We start from the raw sequence: 24,964 nt of genomic DNA on the forward strand, positions 1-24,964 counted from the left end.
CAAAAGAATAAAAGATAAGTGAAGATATATTGGAATTTGGAGATGCAAAGAAGGAGAGATGAAAGGCCTTATGAAAATGAACATCATTTCCTCAGAAAAAATTGATGTGAACATCATCTGCAAAGAGAGACTCCAGTGTGGCACTGAAGGTTTAAAGAAAGAAAAAAGTTTAGAATAACCACGCAAGAAAATATGATATACAGCTAATGGGAGGTGAATTGATGTATATATAGTAATGAGGGCCCAGATGAAGTTAAATAATATGAATTAAAGTAGAACCAGCTAATTCAATTTTGCAATTTTCTTGATCTTCAAGGTGGAACAATTCTGATCGGTGATAAATTCTAAAGTGTAAACATGAGTGGTGAAGGGAGCCAAAGGGTTTGATATTCAAAGGCTATGAACAGTCTACCTTGGCATCTCGTTAAAATGTGTGGCACTTACCTACACCACTTACTGTTATGTGTCCTTTTCTTTCAAGGACATGTTTTTACTAGTTAATATGAGTAGTAATGAATTAAGTAGATCAAATATAGTCGTTGTACTAACTGGTTAATATGTTACTCCATTCCAAATAACAGCATGCCTTATTGATTTTAATGAGATGCCGAGGTAAAATGTTCATGGACTACTAGAGGCTGGCATGTAGGGGGAAATAAAATATGGAGAAGCCTCCAAATTAAATTCAGCAAACATTTTTTTTAAATACCTATGTGTAAGAGGTTATGCCTGCCTTTGGCATAACAAAAAAATGAAAAACAAAAATAACTCCTGACTTTCATACAGCTTATAGAGAAGACATATAGATATATATAAATAACTGGGATGCCATGTTGTGGGCCAAGACCAATACAGGCTGATGTAGTTTGGGCTTGATTTCAAAACAATATGAGGCATTCCTAGTTAATTCAACATGAAACAGACTTATTTAGCAACAGCATAGAAATGATAGTAAGTGAGGAGACAGCATTTAAGACTGGAGTAACCATCCTATTTCAGTTCTAGAGGGAATCCTCTGGCATGAAGAGTGGTGATTGTAAGCCTGTGAATCAGGAAGCTGCCTGTCAACTCCAAGAGGATTTGAACTTTAGCCCCTTAGGACAATTAAGCTTTGGGGATAGTAAACTATTAGAAGTAGTAGAAGCTAGTAGAAGATAATGAATTTGGATCATCTGTGGAACAATATCAGGGTGCCAAGAGAAGCTGGCATATGTGTAGCTTGTCCATTTATTTTCTTGAATTGTTTGCCTGGAGAGAAGGAAGAAGAAGAAGAAGAAAGTATAGAAGATGGAGAGAGAACTATACAGAGACACCCAGAGAAAGACTGTTGAATCAATTTCTAGTGATACCTCCTCCCCCTCATTTGGGGTCTTGTGATCTCTGATTTTCAAGGAGATAGAAGTGACAAGATAGAATGAATGAGTAATGTGTATACTTTGTAGATTTCTCTATTCATTTTCTATCTTCCTGTTATTCTCTCTGATACAGCAGCTTATGACTGGTGATTATTTGGAGAGGTGCTGACACCAAAACCCCATAACCGGTATCAACCACAAAATGAGGTGACATGAGGAGAGCTTCCATGAGTAAAAGAGAGAGAGCAATTGAAAGAAAGCCAGTACAGTTGCAAGAAGAAATGGTAGAAATTAAGACTATCCATTATTATGAATTCCATATAATTGATGGAGAAGTCATTTTTATCCTAATCTATAATCCTGAGGCAAAGAGAAGATTGCTTTGGCAAAGAAAAGGGCCATATCCTCATGTGAGAAAGGTTGACGAAGGTGGCAAAAGGCATCTAGTGGATATAAGATGAAGAGGAAAGAGGGACCTCTCAGCAAATGGCCTACATTTTTTTCTTCAGTAAAATATAAAGCAAGTTTTTCTTCTGAGAGGGTGAAGGAAAGAGAACTGTGGAAGATTTGAGAAGGTTCTGAAAAGCTCTGTTATGTAGGATCATGAGTCAATTAAGGTGTGAAAGTATTGCCTCATCATAATGAAGACTCAGTTACGCTTATGTGACATAAATTTATAATGAATCCATTCAACTGGATTTCAGATTTTTTCCATCCTCATTCAGTAACATCCATGTAGGAGTAAAGGCAATGAATGGAGGGAGTCATCCAAGACTGAGACTTGGCAGGCAAGATCAATGATATGAAAAGGGAGCAAAGAGAATCAAGAAAAGAGGCCAGTGTATATAGTTGAACTGATTCACCACGGGGTCAAGATGAGGAAAAAAGGATGATGTCCTGGGACAAAACTGAGGGGTTGAGGGATTGTAGGTGAGGATGTGGACAAAAATCAGGTATTTATTATTGGAAGGCAGAGGGAGAGGTGAAATGACAATAGACTGTAATCAGATAAAGGAATTTCAGTTTATTAACATGGATGTGGTACATTTGTGGGTGGTGATAAAACCAACATGAAGAAGTTTGTGTGTGGCTGAGGTGGGGTGGAAAAGTAGGTCTGGTGAAATGGACCGATTGAGCAATTGCAAGATTTTGGTGTTTGAGGGAGAATCAATATTGATTTTGAGTTCCCCTATAGAGAGTAGGAGTTGGGGAGAAAAAAATCAGCTGCTGACTCATTGGACCTTAAAAAGGGAGTCCTGCCCATGTCTTTTTCCTTCAAGTTTTATTTGGGGCATTCATATTATAGCTAGAGGATTGGCTTTCTCCTTCATGGCCACTCCTTACATGACTTCCTTACACATGGCAGCTGAAGTAGGTGCTCAGTTGGTGAACTAAGCTTGAGCATTAGGGTCTTGACTCTTTTCCCACTTGTACTTCTTTGCCAGACAATAGGCGCCTGAGCAGTAATCATGAATGAATGTATCCAACATTGGAGGCAACCTTCAGAATTCCTGTATTTCTCAATAGGTGTGGCAGCCGATGTCCTCTGCTTCCAACTACATGCTTCTTAGAGGAACATCAACAGGAGAATAGACCTCGGCCCTAGCCTGGATATTCAGAAGTCATAGATATGGAAGAGATTGTACAGCATAGAACTGAGAGGAAATGTAAAACCATTCCAAGGTCCCACAAACTGCATTGTGTCTCTGATGTTTTGAGAACCTTATCAGAAGAACATAATAGGAGTTACACCCTTGCTTGGAGGCTCACTGGGTCTGGAGTCAGAAGACCTGAATTCCTATCTGGCCTCTCATTAAATGGACAAATCCCTTAACCTCTGCTTACCTCAATCCACTGGATGATGAAATGACAAACCACTCCAGTATCTTTGCCAAGAAAACTGAATTGTGATGAATAGTCTATATTTTCTCAAATCAAGACTATTCATTGCAATTCCTCTAAATCTAGCTATCTTTAGTTGTGGTTTTCATTTAAATTACTGTAGTCAAGATGTATATATTATTTGGTTGTCTGTATTACTTCATATAAGAAACATGGAAAGGCTACTTCATATATTAACCTTTTCATGTTTCTTAATACTTCCTAATGTCACATCTATAACATTTTTCCCCGTACAGTAATATTTTGTTATATTCATAAATTATAACTTATTCAACCATTTCTCAGTGAATAGGGACTCACAGTGTTCACTGTTTTGCTATCACAAAAATTTTACTTGCATTCAAAAATTTAAAAACCTAACCTTATGAATTAGGCTTCCCAACTCTTGATACAGGGGATGGACCAGAGGTACAAAGTAGGACAGATATTTTTGACATGGGCCCATGTGTGGACTTGCTTTGTTTGATTTTGCATTTTGTTGTTGTTGTTCTTAGAGTAAGAAAGGGTGAATGAAGCAGGATTTGAGGGTAATGTGGGAAGTTAGTAATAATGATGCAAAAAAAAAAAAAAAAGACCATTGAAACAGTTGTTTCTCTCCTCTTCCCCCACCCACATATACGGGAGAATATGGAAATAAAGCTTTGAAGTTAATGATGAATTTTTATATACTTAAAAAACAAGCTCCACATGATAAGAGATTTATAGTTTCATATTGTGGAATCTTCTTTTCTGTTTATGTTTATTGGTCAAATTCAGAATAAGAAAAATTATTGAAGCACTATATCTAAATGTATATATAAAAGTAAGTTGGGGTACATAGAGTTTTCAGGGAGCACTAGCACCTCTGGTAGGAGAGCTTGCTGAATCCTTTTCCAGGATTGCTCATTCACTTTATTCTTACCTGTGGCTCCAATAAACTGTTGCATTTATAGTTAGCCATACCCCATTAAACTCACCAGTAGCCTACCAGCAGATGGTCTAAACTTGATTGAGAGTGAAGTAGCAGGCTTCAAATTTATTGGTGAGTTAGGGGGCTGTCTAGCCCAAGCACATGGAGATTTTCCTAGCTGAATGGGCAGATGAGACCAATTTGTTCAAACGTTCATGAAACAGACTGAGGCAAGTGCTGGCAATGCTAATGAACTTGGTCACACAAAGACCACAAGGTCATATGCTACATCCTGGGCTATCACTAGTTGTCTTGATTTTTGACGTGTCACTAGACTTGGATGATTTAGGATGAGAACATGAGGGTGAGGACTGTACAACTCTGTCTTACTTCAGTCCAATTAATGCACAAGTCAGAACATCACCAGTGATGTCATTAGTTCTCTTCAAAAGTAAAAGATGAACAATAACAAAAAATTTCTTTTTTGTGGTAAAAGGGCTACCATGAGGTTTCTATTCCCAGAGGCATTTCCAAATATCTCAACCTATACCTCTGTTTTTTAGAGTTGTACTATCAATAACTAATAATGGTTCAAATTGTTTTTTCTCAATGGTATTTGCATTTTAATCAGTACTTCTTGCGTTAAACCAGGATTTCTTAACCTTTTATGTGCTCTGGATCCTTTTGATAGTCTAATGAAACCTCTGCTCAGAATAATGTATTTAAATTCACAAAATAAAATACATGATATTACAAAAAAAATAATTACATTGAAATACAGTTGTCAAAATATTTTTTGGTTAAAAACTCCTGCTTTAAACTAGTTTCTTAATTCTCTTGTCTTTGTATATCAAAATTGTTTTTGGTTGTTGTTGAGAATTGTTAAAAATTGTTAAAAGCTGTTAAAAGAAAAAAGAAAATTAAAAAGAACCTAATCTAGCTATGCAGAAACAGATAATAGGTAGCTTTTATGTAGCCTTTTAAACCTTACAAAGCACTTCATATATGTTAATAAATTGTCATTATGTTATGTTACTCCACTAGACAAAAAACAGCATGCAGCTTCTTCCTCTTACAGGCAAGCCAGAACATGCTTGGGTAGCATATAAACATTTCCTGTAGGGCCAACAGCATATGCTCTGAAAATGATTCAAAATTAGAAATGTTTTATTGCTCAAAAATTATGGTGACCACAAGAGCAGCATCCAACTACCAAATCAAAAAGAACAGTAATTCAGACGATACAGCATTTTCCTTGTTTCGTTAATATCAGCTAGTATTTGCCCTTTTTAAAATACAAAATCAATTGTTGCTTTCCTTAAAAAAAAAAAAAAAAAAAAAAGAGTTCTTCACCAATGTAGCAGTTAGCAATTGTTTATCCCTTAATCCTAAATGGTGATAAAAGTGAGTGTTTTAGTGCAACTGTTTCAAATTTTGGTTTCTTTTATTTTTAAATAGTTACTCATTCTTTGGATCAAGGATCCAGATCAAGGAAACCAAGGTTCACAAAATATACATTTTGACCTGACGATATAGTTCAGTAAATTCTAATTTTCTGCTCCCTCAGATATATTACCTTAGGCAAATATATTCATTTATACTAGTCCTTAGAGAATGCCTGATTCATCATTCACTTTGATAGCAAGTGACCTTATAGCTGGAAAATATTCATGATGGGTTTGTTTTTTTTTCCCCCTCTAGTATTCATTCACTACAAGTGTGGGGGAAAATATCAATTATTTCAACACTAAAAAGTTTATGGTAGGGGGCAGCTAGGTGGTACAGTGGATAGAGCACTAGCCTTAAAGTCAGGAGGACCGGAGTTCAAATCTGGCCTCAGACATTTAACACTAGCTGTGTGGCCCTGGGCAAGTCACTTAACTCCAATTGCCTCAGCCAAAAAAAAAAAGTTTATGGTAATTCTATATTCTAGATTATCTAAAGTATCAGTGCATCCTGATGAAAAACTATGGGGAGAAAAAAGCAATCCTTGCTAATCCCTCCATAATTTCTATTGAAATTATTTGTCTATCATGTAATAATTATGAATATCTTACATATGCAAAGGGTGCTTTTATTATCTATATAGATTTTCCCAATCAATGAAAGATAATTAGGATTCTAAATGATCCAGAACTATAGTGTGTTTTGTACTTTGTGGAAAAGCTTTCTAGGTCATTGTTCTAGGAGAGTGAGGAAGAAGGCACTTCTATTTATGTACATTTTAAAGTATAATTTAGGAATTCAACATAATGTTCTAAGATTGGTCTCAAAGGAATTCATTTAGATGTTTAGGTCTTTGTTTATTGTAGGAGAAATGTCCATGCTGATACTATGTATAGAACCTCAAGTACAAGGTATTATTTCCTGCTCTACAACTAGTAAATGTCTTTAGAAAAAAATTAACATCATTACTCAATGGTTATATACAGTCCATTAATGTAGGCCTAGCTTATTCATTATCACAGAAATAAAATAAAATCCTGGACTATATTTTATCCTACATTAAATATTACATTAGTGCCTTATCCATTTCTACTAAATCTAAGTTCCTCCCAAAATATGTTTATTTTCCTTTCTATTTTTTAAATGAAAAAGGAAATGGAAATCCACATGCCTTTGCTTTAAGGATTTTACTTTTGTTTTCATGATTCTTACAGGATTATATTTTTGCTTTCTGTTCCTTTATTCTCTAATGGAAATGTATAACCTATTGTTACAAAATGTAATAGATATGCTTTGATTTGTCCTGGTTGTTCAACCTCTGGACAAGTCCCCTAACCCCTCAGTGATCTATCTTGCTTTTCCTTTTAAGTATCTAAGTTCAAACTGTAACCTTCAAAGTTGTACTGCTTGTGTTATTTCTTTCTGGCCTTCCTTCAGTTCTCTTCCATGTATTTTTAAAATGTTTCAATGGATTTTTGTTTCTTTTCTTTTTGACAACCCAATTAGAACTCTTTTCACCTTCCCCATTAAAAAGAGAAAAGAAAAAAAAAAAAACAAAAAAAAACCCTTGTTTCAAATGTGCCCAATCAAGCAAAATAAATTCTCACATTGTCTGTATATGAAAATGTATGTCTCATTCTGTACCTTTAGTCCATGATCTTTCTGTTAGGACATGAGTAACTTGCTTTATGACGAGACTTCTGGAGTTATGGTTGGTCATTGCATTGATCAGAGTTCTCAAGTCTAAAAGCAAAAATTTCATAAAGGATTGCCTTTGTTAATCACACATAATAAAGTGAAATTAGAATTATAATGGAATTTAGCAATCATATAATCCTCCCTCTTGATTACTTTGAAGAGTTTTTTTTTAAACTATATTCCTAATAGATAGATATCTTGTTTTTGCTTACAAGACATACAGCTTTCTCATTCACAGAATAAAAGATTTCCTTTTGATTTTCAGTGGTTTAGTTTATCTTCATTTTTCAAAATTTCTTTGTATGTCAAAAAGTCTTTTCAACATGCTGCTAAAATCTTTATCTTCCTTCTTGTTTATATTTAAACTTGCCCATTTCTAGTAAAGGAAAATCAAATGATGTATAATTAATGCCTTGATGTTTGGGTCTTTTAACCTTTCAGCTAATTTTCCTGTTAAGTGTTTAGCTACTATTATCCTTGGGTAGCCCAGAAGCAATGCTGCATTCAGATATGAAATTGGTAGAATGAATAATTTGTAGCAACTACTTTAAGTCTGAACCTAATCTTCCCAGGAATCACAATGATATAAAGCAGAGTGTGTCTCTTGTGAGGGATAAGGTAATGTATTTGTACTTTTGGTTCTTGGTTGTATTTTCTCAATAAATATACCCATGTATTGAAGTACACTATTTTCACCTTTTTTTCTTTTTTTTTTTCTTTTTTTTTATTTTTATTTAATAATAACTTTGTATTGACAAAATCCATGCCAGGATAATTTTTACACAGCATTATCCCTTGCAATCACTTATGTTTCGTTTTTTCTCCTCCCTCCTTCCTCCCCCCCCTCCAAGATGGCAAGCAGTCCTATATATGTTAAATATGTAGCAGTATATCCTAGATACAATACATATTTGCAGAACCGAACAGTTCTCCCACTGCACAGGGAGAGTTGAATTCATCAGAATACATCCTCATACAATATCGTTGTCGAAGTGTATAATGATCTCCTGGTTCTGCTCATCTCACTTAGCATCAGTTCATGTAGGTCTCTCCAAGCCTCTCTGTATTCATCCTGCTGGTCATTCCTTACAGAACAATAATATTCCATAACATTCATATACCACAATTTACCCAGCCATTCTCCAATTGATGGGCATCCATTCATTTTCCAGTTTCTAGCCACTACAAACAAGGCTGCTACAAACATTTTGGCACATACCGGTCCCTTTCCCTTTTTTAGTATCTCTTTGGGGTATAAGCCCAATGGAAACACTGCTGGATCAAAGGGTATGCACAGTTTGATAACTTTTTGGGCATAATTCCAGATTGCTCTCCAGACCTTTTTTTCCCCTTGACTTTCTCCCCCCCTTTCTCGTGGTTTTCTCTTTTCTTCTGATTTTACTCTTCCAATATGATTCATATGAAAATATGTTTTTAAAATAAATGTACATATATAACCTTAAAAATATAATTTAAAATAAAAAAAAGAGAAAAGAAAATATCTAGGGAATGAAGAATGCCACAGTCTAAGCTGTGATATACACAGCTGGATTACAATTTGCTAAGGGTCAGTCCATTAATATATAGACAGACACTATAACAATTAATTGGAGTCAGAATTGAACATAAGGAAGAGAACGAACTGGATTGTCTTTGGTAAACTACAAAGTTCTTTTAATAACCTCACACTTCTCCCTGAAAGAAAGGTTCTTTAGGGGAAAAAATAAATATCCCAATGTAAAAGCTAATTGATGTTAATCAGTTAAATGATACTGAGGTACTGATTATTGGGACAAATGACACAAAGGAGTTATTAGCTATAACTGATTGTTGATATTAAAGAGAACACATTGGAATAAGGGATGATTATGACAAACTCCCAACCTCTCAGGAAGTAGCCTTACTACCCCCCCAAGGATGTTACCACCATCTGGGAACCTAACTTACTAGGGAGAGTATGAGATAAGATTCCTCATCTTGAGCTTATATAGGATAAATTATCTAATGTGTCCTATTCTATAACAAGAAGCATTATAATACCCATGAAAGAGGTGAAAAAGAAAAAGAAAAAAATCACAATGGGGTGTTTTTTTCAAGCTACAGACTGGGGAAATCAAGGAACTTAAAATAAGCTCAGCAATTGACTAATTTTGTAAACTTAAGCATATCACTAAATGTCAAGTTGAATCCTAAAATATTTACTAAGCACTTAACTATATGCCAGGTATTACAATGTTAGGGAAATGAATAAAAGCAAAAACACTGTCCATGCCCTCAAAAGACTTACCTTTTCTTGAGGTAGGGGTGGAGAGACAATACATAAAAGGAAGATGAAAAGTAGGGGTGTGGGGGAAACTTTCATAGGAGGCATGGTAGCAAAGTTCAGTTTGAGAATTTCCTCAAATGCACTAATGGGAAAAGGGTCAGAGGGAGAAGGCAGCTGAAGCATAGAGGTGAATGTACTTTGTATCATGAGATAGTTAAGCAACTATGATCCCTGAAGTTCTGCCCAACTTTATAATTTCACAATTTTATAAATTTCTTCACTCCTTTTTCACTTTTCCTAGATATTTTAACTTTTAAATGGGGGAAGAGTGGAAAAGGGGACTAGCATCTGAATTCTGGTCCATTGATCTTTAAGGTGATCACTTTTAATATCAACAGTGACAAAACTTAGCCAGTACCAAATTTAATTAGAATCTAGGTTTTTTTTTTTTTATTACAGATTTTTATTTTCAAAACATATGCATGGATAATTTTTCAATATTGATCCTTACAAAAACCTTATGTTCCAATTTCTCCCCCTCCCCCAATCTCCTTGCCTACATGGCAAGTAATTCAATATATGTTAAACATGGTAAAAATATATGTTAAATCCAATATATATTTATACAATTATTTTGCTGCACACACACAAAAAAAATAGATCAAAAGGGAAAATAAAATGCAGGCAAATAACAGCAAAAAGAGTAAAAATGCTATATTATGATCCCAATTCACCTCCCACAGTCCTCTCTCTGGGCGTATATCACAAGGTCATTGGAACTGGCCTGAATTATCTTATTGTTGAAAAGAGCCATGTCCATCAGAACTGATTGTTCTATAATCTTGTTGTGGCATGTACCATGATCTCCTGGTCCTGCTCATTTCACTCAGCATCAGTTCATATAAATCTCTCCAGGCCTTTCTGAAATCATCCTGCTGTTCATTTCTTATAGAGCAATAATAGTCCATAACATTCAGACACTATAACTTATTTAGACATTCTTTAATTGAAGGGTATCTACTCGGTTTCCAGTTTCTGGCCACTACAACAAGGGCTGCCACAAACATTTTTGCACATGTGGGTCCTTTTCCCTCCTTTAAAATCTCTTTGGGATATGAGTCCAATAGTAACACTGCTGGATCAAAGGGTATACACAGTTTAATAACCCTTTGGGCATAGTTCCAAATTGCTTTCCAGAATAGTTGGATCAGTTCACAACTCTACCAACAATGTATTAGTATCTCACATTCTCTCTAACATTCATCATTATCTTTTCCTGTCATTTTCCTGTCAATCTGAGAGATGTATAGTGGTTCATTAGAGTTGTCTTAATTTGCATTTCTCTGATCTATAGTTATTTGGAGCATCTTTCATATAACTAGAAATAGTTTCAATTTCTTCATCTGAAAATTGTTTTAGAACCTAGGTTTTCTAAAATTATCCAAAGTCACAAACAATTTCTAGTTAGATGTTTAAAAAGTCATCTAGTTTAATCCAAATCTGAACAAATATCCCCTCTACTAAATATTTGAGAGATGGTCATATAGCCTTTGCTCAGAAACCTCTTATTAGAGAAAGGCCTGATAGCATCACTCAGTTAATTTGGATTCCGTTTCAGGATGAAATGAGGCACTTGTAAATCATCAAAATTTACTTAGAGGTTACTTAGCCCTACATAGCAAAGATATGCAGTAAGAATACAAAGGATACACAGATACTTATCCTTGATGAACTCTGCCCCTTTTCCCCCTTTTCTCTGCCAGTCTCCATCTGGAAATGTTCCTGGTAAGCAGGGCAGGATAGGTGACTCATTTTTTTTTTTTATGATGCCATTTTAAAATAGATTTCATTCTCTAGGACAGGAATTGTATTTTCACTTGTTTACAATTCTGATAAAGTAAAATATTGTTCACTTCTCTCCCTCTGCACACATTCAAGCATTCAGAACACGCAGATTTACAAGCAGCTTAAATATCACTTTTGAACTGCCACTGCTTTGGCTACAAATTTGAACCCTTCAATTTTTTAGAAGCTTCATGAAATGCTCTCTCTCTTGATATGTTTAGACAATCTCTTCAATGAGTAATCCAGAAGAAGCAGTTCTGGATGAGGCTGTTCCACCACTTGGGAATCCTCTGGGTATCTCCTGCACTCTGGTACAGTTTAGGAAGGATTACATCGCAGAACTTCTTCAGTTCTTTCTACTCAGATTCTCTCTTCTTAATAGTCTGGTTCTTATCTAGTCAGCCAATTATTTTGTTACATTTGTCATGGATCTTCTTTTTCTCTTCATAGACAATTTTCCCTTAGAGTTTCTTAATCCTCTATTGTATACTTAGGGCTGAAAGCTCAAGATGCAAGAAACCTTCTGTTTCTGCTTCTCATCTTTATCTTATAATTCTCAGCTTCCTAGACATGTTCAAAGGTGTCTTTTCTCAAGCAATCTTTGTCACTGATGATGGTGACCCCATTCTCTTTGCCTGTGCTTTTATCCATATTAGATACTCTGTGGATGTCTTTTATATAAATTGCAAAGATTACTTCAGCTTGAGGAACACTTAGAAACAAGAAAAATTCCTGTGACCTCAAACTGGCCAAGCAGGTTGTTATCCTTCATCATTGTTCTCTCACTTTCAGAAGCCTAAGTAAGCACACCAAGCTGGTTTGAGTAGATGGTAAATGTCTGCTTGGTAAGAATGGTGGTATTACATTGGATCAGAACATTGCTATCATTTACTCCCATCCTTCCTCTAAGGCCAAAATAATTCTCAGATGACCTGACTGTGGGGCTCTTTCCCACACTTATCACTTGGAACTAAGATTTTAAAATGAAGCAGGAAAGTCCTGTCCTCCATTTGGAGGATGCTTGGTCACCATTCCTGGTTCTAGGTCACCCTGTTGAAGTTTAGGGCTGAGGAGCAGGAGGATTACTTTCAGTGAAAAAAGATTCAGGTTATCATCTCAAAAAGCTGGCTCTTTAAATTGACAATCCATTAATTGGCTGCTGAGCTGGGAGAGCTGATGACTCAGTGGACGTACAAAAGTAAGCTACCAGTCTTTACCCCTCTTTCTTCCTTTCTGGCCAAGAAGCATGCGAACTATTTCAAGCTGCATTCAGAGAGCCCTGTGGGGTAAGGAACAATCGTTCCTGTCTCCCCCTCGATTTGCATGTATCCATAGCCAAATGTCTTTCCTAGGCAAGATTTTGTGGATATCTCTGGCTGCCTTTGCTTTTTTGTATGTGTCCTTTCCTTAAGTGAAAGAATATCTTGTTCTGTATGTGCTCTGTACTTCCGAGTTCAAAAAGTGTAAAAGACTGTTTGGGAGAGGTTGACCACTGACAAAAGGCGTGGTACAAACCTGCAGTTTTAGTAAGAGGAGGTGAAATGCAAAATGCTTAATTAGCAGCTCTGCAAACTGCTTTACATTTTGATGAAGTTTACATATTAGCTTCCCAGAAGATGCTAAGAGTAGTAATAAATTGTGACTATATTCTGTTGTGATCATTTGTCAGAATGCATTCTGTGATTCTTTTATGTTTAGCATTCCCTTTTGTATAGGAATAAATGATTTATTCTATAACTATATTCCTACTGTACTTCAAATACTTCTTACTCCTCTTTGGAGAGACCTAAACACATTAAAACATATTTTCTATAATTAAAATTGTCTTCTATACTTGGTGGGACTTAATGAACCAGTAAATATGAGAAAAGGGAGACTACTTGTTGATAAAGTCAAGCTTCTAAGGATTATCATCCAAACCAGTCCTCAAACTTTTTAAATAGGGGGCCAGTTCACTGTCCCTCAGAGTGTTGGAGGGCCAGACTATAGTAAAAACAAAAACTTTGTTTTGTGGGCCTTTAAATAAAGAAACTTCATAGCCCTGGGTGAGGGGAATACAAGTCCTCAGCTGCTGCATCTGGCCCACGGGCTTTAGTTTGAGGACCCCTGATTTTTTTCATCATATGACTAAACACAGGATTGGGAGAGGTAATGGCCCAGGTCTCTGTGGGCTCAGCCAAATGGTGCCTCAATGCTAGGGGGGAAAAATATCAGCAAAATTAACCAATTAACCAATACACTGATTTTGAGTATGAAAGAATTGGGTTTTTAAGTTTAACTTTATGACCTTGTGCAAATCATTAAACTTCACAATGCCCCCAGGCAACTATCCAAAACATTAAGTGTCAGAGCAGCTAGTTGGTGCAGTGTTTAGCGCACCAGCCCTGAAGTCAGAAGGACCCAAGTTCAAATCTGGCTTCAGACACTTTACACTTCCTAGCTGTGTGACCCTGGGCAAGTCACTTAACCCAATTGCCTCAGCAAAAATAAATAAATAAATGAATAAATGGAATAAAACAATAAATGTCATATCCTCATTGGTAGAAAAAGAATCTTGTTGGAGTTCCCTATATCAATGAAGTCACAGGCCTAGTCAAAACACAACAAAAATGATCCAAACAGTTATTTATACCACATAAAATGGAATTGTCTTTAAAGTTTAAAAATTAAAGATTCTAAGGATATGGTGACACATTTTTTGAAACTCTTAGGGATGACCAAGCAGCTGCTTTCAGTCATGTGGTGGCCTAGCATTGAAAGGACCTTTGTTTCAGAAGGACATGATAAACGCAAGTGGTCTCTTGATCCTCCTCATTGTAGGGAGAAGGGTGGTAGACTATATCATCTCTGAAATTCATCTCTTGGCAGTAGCTTTTCCACAATGCAGTTTGTGCTCTTACCTGCTTTAAGTGGGATTGGGAGGTGGAGATGGGCATGAACACTGTTTATTCCCTCACCCCTTCAGCAGACCCTTGGCCCAAGTAGGTGAATTTTCGCCTGGGCCTCTGCTGGCTTTTTCTGCTTTGTCTTTCCTTTCCTGAGCAAGTGACTGAACATTAACCTCAGGGAGAAGAGTTTCCAGGATTGCAAGCAACCTTTTGAATTTGCAGGACCTAGTGCTCCTGTGTCTGATTAGAAGAGATGACCACTATAGCATTCAGCTGACAGATAAAGGAGCAATTGACTGCTGAAGCAACCAAGCATGAAGTTCAGAGAAATGATGAGATAATATAGAACCAAGATGGAATATAAAATGCCTAATTAGCAATTCTGAAAATTTCTTTATGTTTTGATGAAGTTTTAGCACTAGCACTAGTATGGTGAATACTGTAAAGAAGTATTTCATAGTATTTTAAAGGAGGAAGCAACCTTGGAGATCATCTATTATAATTATATAATATGAAGTATTTAAAAGCAATCATTATTCTAAAAAGTTAATATGTCACATTAATAGACTATTATAAAGATACTGAGACTTTTTAATAATGAGTACAATTGAATTAGTTAATTGTGGCAATTAATCCAAAAGGATTTTATTTTGACAGGCAAGAAGTAAAATTTTGTATAGTGTGATATAGAGAAATCTTAGGTTTTTCTTTTATGTATGTTAAAAGACATAAAGCAGAACACAATTGGCTATTTTATAAGAGACTTAATCAAGAGAAAAATCTGTGCTTATCCATAAACTTGCCTAAGTAACAGTAGAGAGGAATGGAAGTTAATTAAACAGGTTAAAAATGACAGATAGCTATATTAAAAAGAACATTGCTCACTTTTTATATGTGGAAATATTGCAAATAGTATCTTAATCACCAAAAAACTTCTTTTTTAAAAAAACTCTCAGGAAATTTTAAATTTCCTCTTTCCTACCTTCAATATTTTTGTTAGCTTAAAAAGAAATGTAATAGTCAACAATCATATCCAAACCAGTATCTGATACTCTAAAAACAGCTAATGTAAATATAAGGAAACATTTTATCAATTTTAATGAAGTAAAATAAAAATTCTAAAAAAAGTTGTCATAATCAGCTATAAGACATTTCTGCTATGTCTCTAATATTCAAATTTTTTCTTTTATGTAATTTCAAAATTTTAAATTGGCCACATTCAAAATTTTTCTAGGATCCCAAGGATCAGCTGGTAGATTATTTCAGATTTTAATCTTTTGCCAACCTCTCACCTGAGCTGGGTTCCTGACATTCCAAATATCTGCTAGAGCAAAGGTTCTGTGATAGTACACATAGCATCTCCATTGGCTTTTCTCATTTCCTTCTTAGCAAGACCCAATGGGAATGCTCATCTAACATCTGTCAACTCAATTAGCCTCTGCCCTACTCTACACACATAAACTTGCTAAAGACCTCTTTCTGGATGTCCTCCTACCACCTCAGATTAAATACCTTAAAATCATATTCATTTTCTTCCTTTTCAAAATTTGCCTTTTCTCTTAATATCCCTATCTTTGACGATGGCAACACTATGCTTCCAGTCACTTAGTCTCAAGATTTTGGAAATTTCTGCTTCCCATCCCTCTGTTGCCAAGGCTTGTTGATCCCTAATCTCTCTCAAACGCACCACATTGACTCTTGCAATCCTAATTTAGGCCTTGGTACTTTCTAAGTAGTTTTCTTATTTACAGACCACCCCCCTCTAATTCATTCTTTCCAGAGCTGCTAAAATAATTTTCTTGATGTCTAGATCTGATTATGTCACTTCCCTACTCAAAAACTTTTCAGTGTCTTCCTGTTGCACATAGGATCAAGGTTAAATGAGATATTTGTTAAGGAGAGGGAGGAAGAGGTGAGGAGAGAGAGAATGCTAGAGCAAGCTCCTGGCACAGTGACTGACACATAGTAGGTACTATTTAAAGCATTCTGCCAATAAAAGTTTACCTATTATGTGTCAAGAACTGAGCTAAGCACAAGAGGCAAAAGATAGTCCCTGCCCTAAAAGGGCACAATATAAATGCTTGTTTCCAACTTCCCTCTCCTAAACTCCTTAGCCTGCTTTCAAGATCCTTCATAAGATGCTTCCAACCTAATTCTCCAAATTTATTTCATAATATTCATTTTTGTACATTATATTGCTGTCAAATTAAATTATTATCAATTACCTGACTTCAGAAGTAGCACAGCGGCATCAAAAGGCATTAGATGAAGAGTTAATAGGTCTATTTTTTTTATCTTAGTTTTTCTACTGACTAGTTGAACTTTGACAAATTAAATTATTTCTATGGGCTTTAGTTTTTTTCATTGGTAAAATGAAAATTAGATTAATTTGTCAGAGTCTCTCTCACCTCCATGTGTTGAATAGACACTCATGTCTACTTTGGGAATTTCTTCTTTTCTTTTAAGGCCTAAATCAGTTGTTTCTTCTTACAGTAAGTTGTTCCTGGCCTTAGTTCCCAGAAATAATACCTCTCTGATTTCTCTTCCTTCTGCATTACTTTTCTGTGTTTTTGTCACATTTTAACTAGGAGATTTAGAGACAGAAGAGACCAATTTTCATTTCATCACACATTTTTAAACCATTTGTTACATGATCTCAGTCCATATCCCACTTTCTACAAGAGATTTTCCTGCAAGTTTCCCTCTTTAGTTGTTTCCTTCTGAGATTACCTCTTTCTATTCTGTATACGACCCACATGTGCCTCACTGTTTCTATGTTGTTTTCTCCATTAGATGTAAGCTCCTTTTGGATTGAACCTTTTTAAAAACAAAAAACAAAAAACAAAAACAAAAAAAAAAAAACTTTTTTGTTAGTGATTAACATAATTGCAAGGAAAAGTCTGTAACATTCTGACATTTAGGTTTGTGGATATTTAATACATATCAATTTCCTTAATAATCAATTTATCTTTCTCTCTCATTAAGGAAATGGGGGGAGGGAAACATCATTAAAGATTGAGATAGAGGTGACACGAATTGTCCAGAGTCACAAAGTAGCAGAACCAGCATTTGAACCTAGTTAGATAATCTGACTCCAAATGCAGCATTCTGTCCACAGAATCATCTGGCATTATTTGTGTAGCTGTCTTATCCTTGATTAGACTACATATAACTTAAGGCAAAAATTATAAATATAATATATAATAATATAAATTTTATATATAATATATATGATATAAAATATAAAATAATATTTAAAAAATCAGAGGACCCAGGTTCAAATCCTGGTTCTGCTATTATGTGACTCTGGATACCTCTCTGGGTTTCAGCTGTACCTTCTGTAAAATGAGAGGTTTGGATGAGGAAATCTCCAAAGTCCTTTTCTGATCCAAGTATATAATCTTGGGAACATGCCTTTTTTCATTTTTATATACCTTGCATCTGCCACAGTACAGGGTGCCCAATGAGTACTTGCTAAGATATGTTGAAGTAAGGTTGACTTTACCTAGAATCCCACTGATTACATTTTATTAGATTGATAGAGGCTCTCACAGTATCTGGCACATACATTTATAAAATAAGTGATTGAATGCCCATCTTCTCCTTGGGGGATGATTTATTATTATGGAATTATTATTATTGGATTTATATGATTTTTGGAATTTTTTTTTGAATTTTTGGATTTTTGTAATTATCACATATGCTTTATACAATGCCATATGTAATTCACTGTATCATGAGAAATTCAATCTCCAGTTCTCAGATTGTCCCACACAATAGAGTTTATGAAAGATTTATAAGCTATCTTAAGAAAATATGGTTGGAGTGCTTCTGATAAAGGCCTCATTTCTAAAATATATAGAGAAATTACTCAAATTTATAAGAACATAAGTCATTCCCCAATTGATAAATGGTTAAAGAATATGAACAGGTAATTTCAGATGAAGAAATTAAAACCATTTCTAATCATATGAAAAATGCTCTAAATCAATATTGATTAGAGAAATGCAAATTAAGACAACTCTAAGATACCCTTCACACCTCTCAGATTAGAAAAGATGATAGAAAAAGATAATGACAAATTTTGGAGGGGATGTGGAAAAACTGAAACACTAATGCATAGTTGGTGGAATTGTGAAATGATCCAAACATTAGGAGAGCAATTTGGAGTCCAAAGGGCTATACAACTCTGCATTTCTTTTGATCCAGCAGTGTCTTTATTGGGTCTGTATCCCAAAGAGAGCATAAAAGAGAGAAAAGAACCCACATATACAAAAATTTTTGTAGCAACCCTTTTTATAGTGCAAGGAACTATATATAGTTCCCAGGAACTGGCTGCCCAGGAACTGGCTGAATAAGTTCTGGCACATTAATGTAATGGAATATTATTGTTCTATAAGAAACAACCAGCAGGATGACTTCAGAAAAGCCTGGAAAGACTTACATGAACTGATGCTAAGTGAAGTGAGCAGAACCAAGCGAGCATTGTACAGAGCAAAAACAAGGTTATATGATGATCAGCTGTAATAGATTTAACTTTTCTCAACAATGCAGTGATTCAAGGCAATTCCAATAGACTTGATGCAAAATGCCATCCACATGCAGAGAGAACTATGGATATTGAATGTGGATCAAATTATAGCATTTTCACTTTTTTTGCTTGCTTTTTCCCCGCCTTTCTTGTGGTTTTTCACTTTTGATCCTATTTTTCATGCTCAACAAGAAAAATGTGGAAATGTTTTTAAAAATTGCACATATTTATATCCCAAAGAGATACTAAACAAGGGAAAGGGACCTGTATGTGCCAAAATGTTTGTGGCAGCCCTGTTTGTAGTGGCTAGAAGCTGGAAAATGAATGGATACCCAATTGGAGAATGGTTGGGTAAATTGTGGTATATGAACGTTATGGAATATTATTGTTCTGTAAGGAATGACCAGCAGGTGAATACAGAGAAGACTGGCGAGAGTTACATGAACTGATGCTGAGTGAAATGAGCAGAACCAGGAGATCATTATACACTTCAACAACGATACTGTTTGAGGATGTATTCTGATGGAAGTGGATTTCTTGGATAAAGAGAGTTAATTCAGATCAAAGATGGCCAGAAGCAGCTACACCCAGAGAAAGAACACTGGGAAATGAATGTGAACTATTTGCATTTTTGTTTTTCTTCCCGGGTTATTTTTACCTTCTGAATCCAATTCTCCTTGTGCAACAAGAGAACTGTTCGGTTCTGCACACATATATTGTATTTAGGATATACTGTAACCTATTTAATATGTAAAGAACTGCTTGCCATCTGGGGGAGGGGGTGGAGGGAGGGAGGGAAAAATCGGAACAGAAGTGAGTGCAAGGGATAATGCTATAAAAAAATTACCCTGGCATGGGTTCTGTCAATAAAAAGTTATTTTTTTTAAAAAATTGCACGTATTTAATCTTTATCAGATTGCTTGCTGTCTTGGGGAGAGAGAAGGAGGGGAGAGAGGGAGAAAAGTTTGGAACACAAAGTTTTTGCAAAGGTGAATGTTGAAAATTATTTTTGTATGTATTTGGAAAAATACTATTTGGTAAAAAATAAAATAAAATAAAATAAAGTATGTCTGGATAGACCAACATCTCACATCATAAAACTGAAATAAGGTTGAAATGAGTTGATGATTTATATGATACAATAAACAAATTAGGAGACAAGGAATAGTTTGTCCATCAGATCTATGGAGAGTGTAGGAATTTATGACCGAACAAGAAATAGAGAACATTATGAGATTAAAATGGATAATTTAAATTACATTAAATAAGAAAGTTTTTGCACAAAACTGATGCAGGGAAAAGTAGAAGGGAAGTCGAAAAATGATAAACAATTCTTACACCAAGTTTTTTTAAAAAAAATACCTGTTTTCTAAAACATAAGAGATCTATTGTAAAGTACAGGCTAGCTCCCTGAAAGGCCTCAGGGTCAGCCAGAGTCAGGATAAATTAAAGTCCTTGGTCTTTAGGGGGAGAAGTGAAGCAGGCAGGCAAACTGCCACATGGATTGCCAAAGCTATATCCTGGATTCTGGAGTCCACAGTCTCCCACCTCTCTCCTCCTCCTCATCCTGCCACCAAGTGACTCTGGCTTCTCTCCCCTTGCCCTCCAATCTTTGCCTACGATTATCTCAATACCAAACAATCAGCAAGCACCAATGGTCAGGAGAGCCACCATATCACCATCTCATCTAAATATGTATATAGAGCCATTGTCTCACATCGATTAGGTAATTAGCTTTAAGTGCTTGGTTGTCTGATTCAAGCATATCTTTTTGGAGTTTCAGCCCTCTACAATCTATAGGCAACTGGAAAAAATTATCTAAATCACTACTGATTAGTGAAATACAAATTAAAACAATTCTGAGGTACCACCCCACATTTATCAGATTGGCTAAAATGACAATAAACGAAATGTAAATGTTGGAGTGGCTATGGAAAAACTGAGAAACTAATGCATTATTGGTGGAGTTGTAAATTAATCTAACCATTCAGCAATTTGGAACTTTGCCCACAAGGCTATAAAATTATGCATACCCTTTGATCCAGCAATATCACAACTATGTCTGTATCTCAAAGACATCATAAAAATGGGAAGAGGGCCCACATGTTCAAAAATATTTGTAGAAGTCCTTTTTTTGTGATGGCAAAGAATTGGAAATTGATGGGATGCTCATCCATTGAGGAATGGCTGAACAAGTATATAAATACAATGAAATACTATTGTACTATAAGAAATGGTAAGCAGACAGATTGAAGAAAAACCTGGAAAGACTTACATGAACTGATGCTGAGTGAAGTGAGCAGAACCAGGAGAACATTGTACACAGTAACAGCAATATTGTGTGGATGACCAACTTTAATAAACTTAACTTTTCTCAGTAATACAGAGATCCAAGACAATTCTAATATGCCGTCAAAGAAAAAAAAGCAGACTATGGAGACAATGCAGATCAAACTATAACATTTTCTTTTTCTTTTTCCTTTCTTGTGGTTTTTCCTTTTTTTTTTTTTGTTTTGATTTTTCTTTCATAATATGACTAATATGGAAATATATTTAACATGACTATAACTCATATCAGATTGCTTACAGTCTTGAGGAAGAGGAAAAAAATCTTACAAATCAATCTTACAAAAATGAATGTTGAAAACCATCTTTACATGCAAATGGAGGAAAAAGGTAAATGTTATTTAGTTGGGGGGAAGGGAGAAAGCATGACTAGCATTCATCAACCTGAAAGAAATTTCACTATTAAACGAGATACTAACGGCAGAGTTTTGGCATATCTGACAAGTTAAAAAAAATTCCTATGCTAAAGCCTGCTAGACTAGTACAGTGGGGGAATGGAACAGCCTCATCATCATTCCTGTTTTTCAGCTTCTTTTTGTGTGTTTTCTTCCCACACATTAGATTGTGAACTCCTTAAGGTCAGAAGATTGTCTTTTGCCTTTTTTTATATCTAAAGAACTTAAAATAGTGTCTGGCATAGAGTATACATTTAATAAATATTTATCGAGTGGCTGATTTATTCACAGTGGTTTTTTGTTTTTATAAAGAAGTTTACTAGCTATTTGTGATGGGTCTTTTTTATGAATAGTATTTGGTAGGAAAGGTTTAAGATAGCAAATGTAAGCTATCAATTACTCTGTCCCACTTGAGATAGAGGAAACAACTTACATTCTAGACTCAGACTTATATCCCCAAAGATATTTGTGAGGTAGCAGCTATAATATTCTGTAGAGAGCCACAGATAGTGGTGGAACTCTGAGTGAGGTATAGGACCCTTCAGCCCAGAGGAAACCTTCTAAAAATATCTGGTTTGGCTCCCCATTTTTCCCTTTGGATTTTTTCACCTCCCTTCCTGAGAAGTCAGGGAGGATGTGACCACCTGTGTTCTACTTGAAGCAAGGATACTTAACAGCAGGGTGCTTACAGTTAGCACTTAGTGTGACTGATGAGAATGATTCTCTAGTTCACATATACTTAGTGTGATATAATTATGTAATCTGAGGTATTTAAGGGCTACAGAGGACTGGGAACTCAGACTGAGACTCAGGCTCAGACACAGAGGAGGACTCAGACACAGAGGAGAAACAGAAGATGGAGACAGAAACAGAGATCCTCCTGATGGCTCTCCTGCCTTCATCACTCCTTCACCTAAGACCAAGGCTCATCCAGAGATCCTCCAGAAAGCTAGTCCGGATATTACAATATTCTACTTCCAAACCCTTCTTGGAGATAGCAGGAGAGTTTGCCCAGTCTCTGTAGTGTTGGACCCGACTGCCACTTTTATTCCTTCCCTCCACCCCCCCCAGGTGTGCTGATGGTACAATCATGGCCCACCTCCTATTCTCTGCAATGGTACACCTCAGATCCTTGTCATGAGGATATTAGTCATGAGGATATGAGGGTTTGAAATGAAATCTCCTCTTCTGATTGCTCTCAAAGAGAAAAAACTCTTAGTTCATACTTGCTAGCTCAGCTTCTGAGACAGTGTGAGTAATTCAGGCCAACCTCTCAGTGCCCTGGGCATCTCTGTAAGCCTACAAGGGGCAGAGAAGAGGCTGGTCTGTATTTGTAGAGGTATTGTCCTTATCCATCTTATCCTTATTTACACCAATGATGTTAAGACTACAATCCTATACATGATGAGAAAAAAAGAGGCTTTCCTTTCACATTATTTTCTTCTAAAGGGGGAAAAAAAGATAAATGTACAACTGTCACAGATGAGCAGCGCTGAGATTCTACAATTTAATAAAATTTAACTCACTCTACTGTGAAATTCAATTTCATTCAGTTTAGTTCAATTATTTAATTCAGCATTTATTAAGATTTTATTATGTGAAAGACACTGTGCTACATTCTGGGAACACACAAATGAAAAATCATTCAGTCTTTACCCTCAAGGAACTTAAATCAAATAAGTTTGAAAATCTGATTTATTATGTATCTATATGTTACAAGGTACTGTGTTAGATGCTGGACACATAAAGACAAAGACAAGGACAAAACAGTCGCTACCCTCAAGGAACTTGTATTCTCTTGGAAGATGGATAGCTTAAGCTGCAGTAACATTTTTAGAATAATTTGTATTACATGAAATGTGTTAAAGAAGAGATAGAGACAGAGTTCCTGAAGTGAAATCTGAGGAAAGAAAGAATATTTGAGGATTGGGGGAGAGAATTGGAAAAAAAGCTTATAGAGAAGATAGCAACTCAGCTGAACCTTGAAGAAAGAAAAGGGTTTCAGTAGGAGTGGTGAGGGCCTGAACTAAGACAGTAACTGCTGTGAAGAGAAAGAAGAGGATTGTTCTAGGAGCAATATCTTAATTCTTCCCCTTAGTTTTTTTCTTAAAAGGAATTGAGCCATTCCTTAAGATTTGGTTGGCTCAGGGACTAAGAACTCTATCACTTCCTCATAGTCCGAGTACCACACAACCAGCCCAACAGGTTGAAGGGTCTATCTGATGCCTATCTAATGAATCACAGCATGAATCTTGATGAATTTAAATCAGTTTAAGGAGTTCTCAAAGCCTATTCTTTTTAAATCTTTCACCAAGACTAATTAAATCTCCTTTTGCTAACTGGTTAACTGTTAAATGATCTACAACTGCCTCTTTTTTTTTTTCCAATATCCACTCTGGCCTTGGTCAGTCTAGAATAAATGATGTGATATTGTAGATTTGGAATGGATGGGACTTGCTAGCTGAATGAACTATTACTAGGGAAACAAAATAATATCCACTCACCTTTGAAGTTCCTGATCTCAAGTTCACGCATTAAGCCTCTTTGAAGCTATCTTTTTTTCTTCAGAGAAGGTAAAGGGACTCAGGAAATACCTAATTCAGTTAATCAGTCTGTAAATAGATGAGTACAGGGAGTTTTCTTTTAGGTAGAACCACTTGCTTTTATTTGGTCACTGGAGGGTAGAAAGGCAAACAGACCGTGTCCACTGGTTTCCCTTGGGTGGAAATGTACTAGTTAATGATTGCAATCTCTTTATAAAGCATCAGGTGACCACGGACCACAGATTGAGCTTGAGGTAAAAGCCTAGGCAGTGCAAAAATGGATAGTTGTATCCTGCGAGTTTGGGAGTAAATTTCTGCTCTCCAGAAAAGCGGCCTCTGAGACCAAAGGTTTGTTAAAATGGACACTGACCCTGATTGTATTCTATTCTCTTCCATACCAGCAATGAGATTAAAGTTTAAAGAGTCCTCTACTATCTTAGAGATATCCTGTCTCACTAAGATATTTGATAAGAGAAATAAAAAAAAAAAAAAATTAAAAGAGAAAACATCCCACCGAACCTCTCTGGCAACTTCTGGGCCCCCCAGAGTTAACACTTCCCCCCTGAATCACCTAACATTCTGTACCGATTTAATTACTTCATCTCTCCAATAAGGAAAATGGCTATCACCTGATAAGAACCTTTATATAAATAGTCTCCCTCAGCTAGCCACCTGGCAACTGCCCATCAGCTGATACTAATTAAAATCTTTTATCTTCAAACCTTGCCTTACCATTTGGTTTATAGACCTCCAGGCAAAGATGGGAGGAATTACTCTCTTAGGATGTCTGATTTGAAGAATTTCACAATAGCATTCTACCTACATACACTTAGACCATCTTTCTGGATCTCTGCACATAC

The 24,964-nt window shown here is 35.8% G+C and overlaps 1 long non-coding RNA gene across 1 annotated transcript in view; it reads right to left on the minus strand.

Annotated features, from left to right (window-relative positions):
• The window catches only part of LOC127539989 (uncharacterized), a 40,090-nt gene extending 15,797 nt beyond the window's left edge, over positions 1-24,293 (minus strand). Inside the window, exons 1-2 of the long non-coding RNA XR_007948075.1 lie at positions 24,066-24,293; positions 7,237-7,335 (exon numbers count right to left, since the gene is read on the minus strand). This is a non-coding gene — a long non-coding RNA (uncharacterized LOC127539989). The remainder of the gene's footprint in view (positions 1-7,236; positions 7,336-24,065) is intronic.
• Between the last annotated feature and the right edge of the window lie 671 nt (positions 24,294-24,964).

This window comes from Antechinus flavipes, chromosome 6, assembly GCF_016432865.1.
Source record: "Antechinus flavipes isolate AdamAnt ecotype Samford, QLD, Australia chromosome 6, AdamAnt_v2, whole genome shotgun sequence".
NCBI classification, from domain to species: Eukaryota; Metazoa; Chordata; class Mammalia; order Dasyuromorphia; family Dasyuridae; genus Antechinus; species Antechinus flavipes.